Below are 6,713 nucleotides of genomic sequence, written 5' to 3' on the forward strand. Positions count from 1 at the left end.
TGTAATGTACTATTTTTCTTACAGTTGTCAATAATACATTTTAAATTAGATAATATTATAAAATATTTTTAATTTGTTATTATTTGTCTAATAAAATAATTATAAAATATAAACTAATAATTATAAAATATAAACTAATAATTATAATTTCAGTATATAATATTATAATTAGTTAGGTTTTAATAATTTTGGATTATAAGTAGTTAGGCTGTAATAATTTCGATTTTTTTAGCGGATTATGGTTTTTCACCAAAACGAGATTTTAATGGCCATTCTTTCATTGATTTGTCTACTCTTTATAATGGTCCATGTATAATTATATATTTTATCTATGATTTTTCTTTTATGTGATGCAAATTTAATGGTTAACATAAATTTATACAGGGAAAGAGCATCTCAATATTCACAAATTGATGAAAAAAATGAAAGTTAATAATGTAGTACCTTCATTTCTTATTGGATTCCTAAAAAAAAATATTTATAATGAATTTTAATAATTTTTTCGGATTTTTTTGAAGCTTTAATCCGACCGATTCAGCCGATTCTCGATCCGGATCGCCAATTAGCCGATCCGGATCGGTTTTTTAGATGCCCGATCCGCTTTTTAAACCATTGATTTAAACAATTGTAAAATCAATATCTTTAATTTCATAAATCCAAAAAATAAAATATCCAGGGGTTCGTAAAAATTCAAATAATAATCTTAAAATAATTTTCGTCATAAAACAAACACAATTAAATTAATTTGACGGGAAAATGATCCATATGGTTTAGGAATCAACAATCTTGGGGCACTCCACCTTCAATTGTGGACTACATACCACACCTGCTTTATTAGACCGATCCAGTGTTTCTTATGACCCACAATCTAAGCAGGAGCTCATTAACGGGTCACCAAAGTCTGGCGGATGAGCTAAGGTATTGCAATCACAGTCAGTGGATTACAGGTCTTCCCCTAGAGACAAGTTAATGTCACCAAGACCTAATTTGACCACATCTTTATGGCGCATAGGGGTATTTCTCGCGCATGCATACGCTTCACCCTAAAAGGTGGATTTCTAGCTTTCCCGAACGATCTATCGATATGCATGCCATGTGATGGTATATGGATGAGGTTTTGCCCCCTGTCTCTATAGGCCACCATCACACACAAGGGTCACACAGTCCCTCGGCTCACTCATCCAGGCATGTTCTCCGACCTCATCAAGGGCTAACCCATAAACTCTCATCTGTTTGTTTTTCATGTCCAGGTAACATGGGTTTTTCCCAACCGACTGGCCTAGATCGTTAAGTACAGATCGCTATCAGCAAACCATCATTTGCTTAGTATGGTCATCGAGGGACCATACTCCCACTAAGTTCGTGTTCTACTATATCATTTCATTTTACAAGCACTTGTAAGGCCTTTAAAGGCCACATAAACCCAACACACACTATGACATCAACAAAATTTCTTTATCATATTCCTTTCAAGGAACCACAAACATTTCAAAACCTTAAGTTGCGACCATGAAGAAGAACGATCCAATTGTATCTCGGTTTAGGGTTTCTATTGTTCACTAGGGTTTCTCTGTCTTCCAGCGTCTTTTCCTTCTCATACACCATCATCCCTTTGAAAATCTTGATCTTCTCCTATTCGTTGGGGTTCTTCAATCGTCTTTACACATTCAATTTCCTATGAGAATCATCTTTAGCCCATAGAGAATTCTTATCTATTTCGTACGCATGCCGTAGCCTAGAATAGCTTGTTGCAAATACGTTTCTCTACCTCCATAGAGAATCCTCTCACTTTGTGGATGAATTTCAAAGAAACCACCATTGATATCTTCTTTGAAATGACCAATATGGAAACTATCTTTTCCCATCTCATGGATGTCGTGAAGAGATCTTCCTTGAGTACATGAGTAGGCCCATGAATATCAACATCTTTGTTCCATGCTGATGCACATCTTTCTCTCAATCTCCATTGCATATTGCTTTATCCAACAATGGATAACGAAGTTTCTTCGTCACAATCCTTTGTTGCAAGAGCCTATGTCTTCGTCCTAATTTACCTCCTCCAGAAACTTCAAGTGCAACCTATAAAGAGAGCTCCCGACTCTCCTCCATTACTTGATTTCAGTGAACTCATTTCTTCCTCTTTTCTTTGTCATGAAGCCCTTGGAGAACCCACTTGATTTCAATATCCCAACCTAACTCTTTGACATTCAAATCCATGTATCATATTGTGGGCTGTAGGTTAAAGCCTAGTTTTAAACCTTCTGTTGGATTTGTGTGGCTTTCTAAGGCCTAGACATATTTGTACTCAAACCTATTTTGAATAGTGGATTTTTTGTTCCTGGGGAAGTATATGATCTCAATGGGATTGAGGATGAGTCTTAGGCCCATCAGAGCCTAAAGAGTAAGACTCAACTGTTGTGACACACTGGGCCTTTACGGTCTAGGTCCCAAAAAGTTGTCTAGAGTCACAAAAGCGAATGACCAATGGGATTAGTGTCGAGAAGGCTCTTTTACAATGATGGTTTTGGGTCATCCATAATTGGCTCTTTTACAATGATGGTTTTGGGTCATCCATAATTGGGGTCAGAGACATGCCCATTTGATGTTGGGAGGAAGATAGACTCTTACATTGGGGTCAGTGACTTGTGAGGTAAGCGATAAAAAAATTTCCACACTATCACCTACGAGATGTGCATATGATGGCTGCAGCATTAGAAGCCACCTTATCACGGAGGATTCAAAGAGGATGTGCTGAAGAGAAGTCCCCTCCATGTGCACAAGCCCAAACATGACTTCATCTTGTCCTCAAGGGGAGCACCTATAATCGACAATGGTATCCTTGCAATCACGCAACCTATTGGCTTGCTTTGATCAACCAAACATGAACTCTACATGTACAATTGTAGGATATATGTTTTGTTAGGAGTTGATAGTTTAGTTTGCGTAGAATTCCTTGGATTGATTTTCTATCTCTAGGCACCTATTCCCCATTATTTATTTTTAAATAGAGGGAATTATATAGTGACTCAAAAAAAAGCAGGAAAAATACAAAAAGGATTGAATTTACTCAAAAATTATAATGAATGTCGTTTATTGGAGGATTTTAAAAAAATTCCCACAATGCCCCTTGGTCGAAGATACCATCCCCAAACTGATTTTTTATTTTATTTATTTTTAGTTATCTTCAATAGTTTGGGTTGTATCCCACGTTTTAGTACAGTTGGTGATCGATCTAAAGCCCCCATCCTCAAGAGTGCCCAGATTGTGGTTTGACATCACATTATTAACAAGCCAAGGATGGAAATCTCAGACCTCTCGCTTAAGCGCAATCCAGTTAGTGATTTGAGGTCCCCATCCTCGGACTGTCTGTATTGTGGTGTTCGACCACATGCTAATCTGTACAAGAATGGAGACCTCGAACCACCTGTAATATGATCTAACACGATAATTTGGGCAGTCCGAGGATGGGGAACTCAGACTACTTGTAATGTGATATAACACCACAATCTGGGTGGTTTGAGGATGAGGACCTCGAACCAGTTGTCAATTATCCAGAAGCATATGACACAGCCCAGACAGTCGAAGAAAACTAAATAAGAAATAAAAAAATTAAAACCGGTCCGGGGATGATATCCTCAGACCGAGGGGCATTGTGGGACAAAAAAATTGCTACAGTAAACGATCTTCTTTGTAATTTTTTTTATTAAATTCCCTCTTTTAAATAAGCCCAAACCACTTTCTTTTGATCAAGATATTTGAAAATGATTTTCGAATTTTTTGGGACTTTTATAAAATTTCATTCCAAGGAAAATGAGAGAAAATAAACAATTTGAGTGCTGATTGAAAATGACACAACATACAAGGCACAAACATCCATTGGGACTCACATGGGCCCATGGGGCGCACAGTTGGGCGTACTTAGGCGCCCACTCCCCAGCCATTAGAAGGTCCCATAAGATGACATCATCATCCTCTCTCTTCTCTATGTCACTTTCCTTTGAAATAATCTTAGATTGCAATGGGTATTTTGACAAATTGGTTTACTTTCCTTGTTATGAAATTTGTTGAAATTGAAATGACATTTTGGTAATGAATAAAGTTTATATAAAGTTGATGCCTTAAACAATCAAATTAAAGTTTACCTCAAAAATTCATTAGAAAAGATTGTTTTCATGCTAAAAAACCATTAATTCCATAATCTCTATCTCAAGAAGTATGGACATGAGCAAAAAAAAATTTCAAGTATTGAAAATAGTGCATCTTGTAATGTATTACATAGTGCATCAATTTTCAAGATTTTTAAGTGTTTATAGGTATGTTTGATCTACATTATTTTTTAATTTAAAAATTTATAATTAAATATGAAAATAAATTTTTCAGGCCATCATAAAATTTTTTGAAATTGAAACAATATATTTGGACACTATTTGACAGTACGGCATACTTTGATTATTTAGATCCTCGGACTTATACAAACCACACCATTTGGTAATTGGTTCCAAATGGAGACACGTGTCATAAGGTCATTAAACACTTGTAAATTACATGCCTAATTCCTTGGGACATATGTAACCAAGACATTTTAACAAGTGAAAGTTAATTGACAGAACCACCTAGCTCTCCTCTTCACTTGAGGAAGCAATAGAAAAATACTTATTATTAGACATGCACTTCCATCTCTTGAATGTGCCTTGCATTGTGCCTGTGATAATGTTTTCTCTTGGGGTTCTGCTGCAACTGCTCGCCCTCCTGATGCTCTTCCGACACCCTTCCATCGATGTTCCCACTTGCATACATACTATCCAGTTCGTCTTCATTCCCTTTCATCGCACCATGGTCATCTTTCTACATCGAAAGGACCCAAATCCAGTTAGAAAGTGCGCACATCCGAGACAAAGAGAGAGAGAGAGAGTACTAACTCCTAAAAATGAAAGCATCTTGAGAATTTTAGTTGTCAAAGAGTATACAGAGAATTAGGTTCTGTTCAGAGTACATGGACAATTAGGTGTCCCTCCAGACTATTAAAAGGAATGTGACAGAGAGAGAGAGAGAACAAACATGACTGTATGGTTAGTTCTAGGACCCTAAACATTGTTGTTAGAGAGAAAGACAGACGCCTCTCAAAAAGAGAAAGAGAGAGAAAGACAGAGATACCCTGAATTAATGTTTATAGGATCTCTTGGAACGCTATAGAGAGAGAGTATTTAGAAGTCTGATGCTGAGGAGAAAGTTAGTTGAGGCATGGTATTAAGACTCCTTTTGCTAAAAAGGGCACATAGAGAGTATCAATATAGGGCATTAGGAATCCAATTAGGAGTAAAATTTTGAGATACAGATACCAGAGTTATGGAATTAGGATTCCTTTTGCTAATTAGGGAGAGAGAGGTAAATAATATCTAGCGTCACCTTCTAGGTTTAGGATTCATAAGCAAATCTTCTGCTTGTGGGTTGAGGTGGTAGGGGTAGATCGTTGGTGATGTTATGGTCGAGATGCAGGCTGCACCCGCATTGCCTTTGATCTTGATAGACGATAAACTGGTGGAGAAAGCTTTACGACAGATTAAAACTTGTGTTGTTGGCTTTTTTTCACCATCTTCGAATGATACTTTTGTTATAGGAGATTGGCCTAGGAGAGGGTGGAATCTGAAGTATGTACCTGATGTCAAGGTTATCGAGGTGAATAAAGAGGTTTTTGTTATTAGTACTGACTTGGAGGTTCGTCATGCTTTGCAATCCAGATTTCCCAGGGTCCGAGGTAAGATACTTTCTTTGGATTTGTGGAAGCCATTTGACCATTTGCCCTTTTCTTAAAAAATTTGTTCTTGGGTCAGGTTGTGGGGCTTTTCTTTTCATGCTTGAAATTTATCAGTTATCAAATGCATTGCTAATAGCTATGGTGAGTACTACGATCTGGATTGGATGTCGTTCATTGGCTCTAACCGATGTTCAATCAAAGTTAAGATTTGGATTACGAAAGGTGTGGTTCTCCTACAAAAGTTCATGTCCGAGTGGCCAAGAATGACTTTATTATCATAGATTCAGTCAAGGGTTTAAAAAACAGCGAGTCGACCCATAATCGCTTGGATTGACACAAGAATCGGCCACCCCGTGCCGATTCTTATGAAATATCAAAAATTGAGCATGTCAAAAGAAAAATTACCGGTTTTCAACGATTCGTTAAAATGAATCGGACGAGTGCCGGTTCTCAACGATACACGAGTGGACACAATTTTATGCACCGGTTTTCAACGATTCACGAATCGGCCACCCCGTGCCGATTCTTATGAAATATCAAAAATTGAGCATGTCAAAAGAAAAATTACCGGTTTTCAAAGATTCGTTAAAATAAATCGGACGAGTGCCTTAAAATGAATCGGACGAGTGCCGGTTCTTATGAAATATCAAAAATTGAGCATGTCAAAAGAAAAATTACCGGTTTTCAAAGATTCGTTAAAATAAATCGGACGAGATGCCTTAAAATGAATCGGACGAGTGCCGGTTCTTATGAAATATCAAAAATTGAGCATGTCAAAAGAAAAATTACCGGTTTTCAACGATTCGTTAAAATGAATCGGACGAGTGCCGGTTCTCAACGATACACGAGCGGACACAATTTTATGCATCGGTTTTCAACGATTCACGAGTGGACACAATTGTACGCACCAACACAAAAGTCGGCCGCCAAGTTGAGTTGCACTCGCCCGAATTGGAAG

General features: G+C 37.3%; 1 long non-coding RNA gene across 1 annotated transcript; it reads right to left on the minus strand.

Moving 5' to 3' along the window:
- Nucleotides 1-4,426: 4,426 nt before the first annotated feature.
- Nucleotides 4,427-5,881, minus strand: LOC148783146 (uncharacterized). Its single transcript, XR_016049326.1, has 2 exons — nt 5,657-5,881; nt 4,427-4,845 (listed from the first exon to the last, which is right to left on the minus strand). It is a non-coding gene; the product is annotated as an uncharacterized LOC148783146 (long non-coding RNA).
- Between the last annotated feature and the right edge of the window lie 832 nt (nt 5,882-6,713).

Source organism: Amborella trichopoda, chromosome 2 (assembly GCF_054954075.1).
Source record: "Amborella trichopoda isolate Santa Cruz 75 chromosome 2, AtrichopodaSantaCruz75HAP2 v2.0, whole genome shotgun sequence".
Classification (NCBI taxonomy): Eukaryota; Viridiplantae; Streptophyta; class Magnoliopsida; order Amborellales; family Amborellaceae; genus Amborella; species Amborella trichopoda.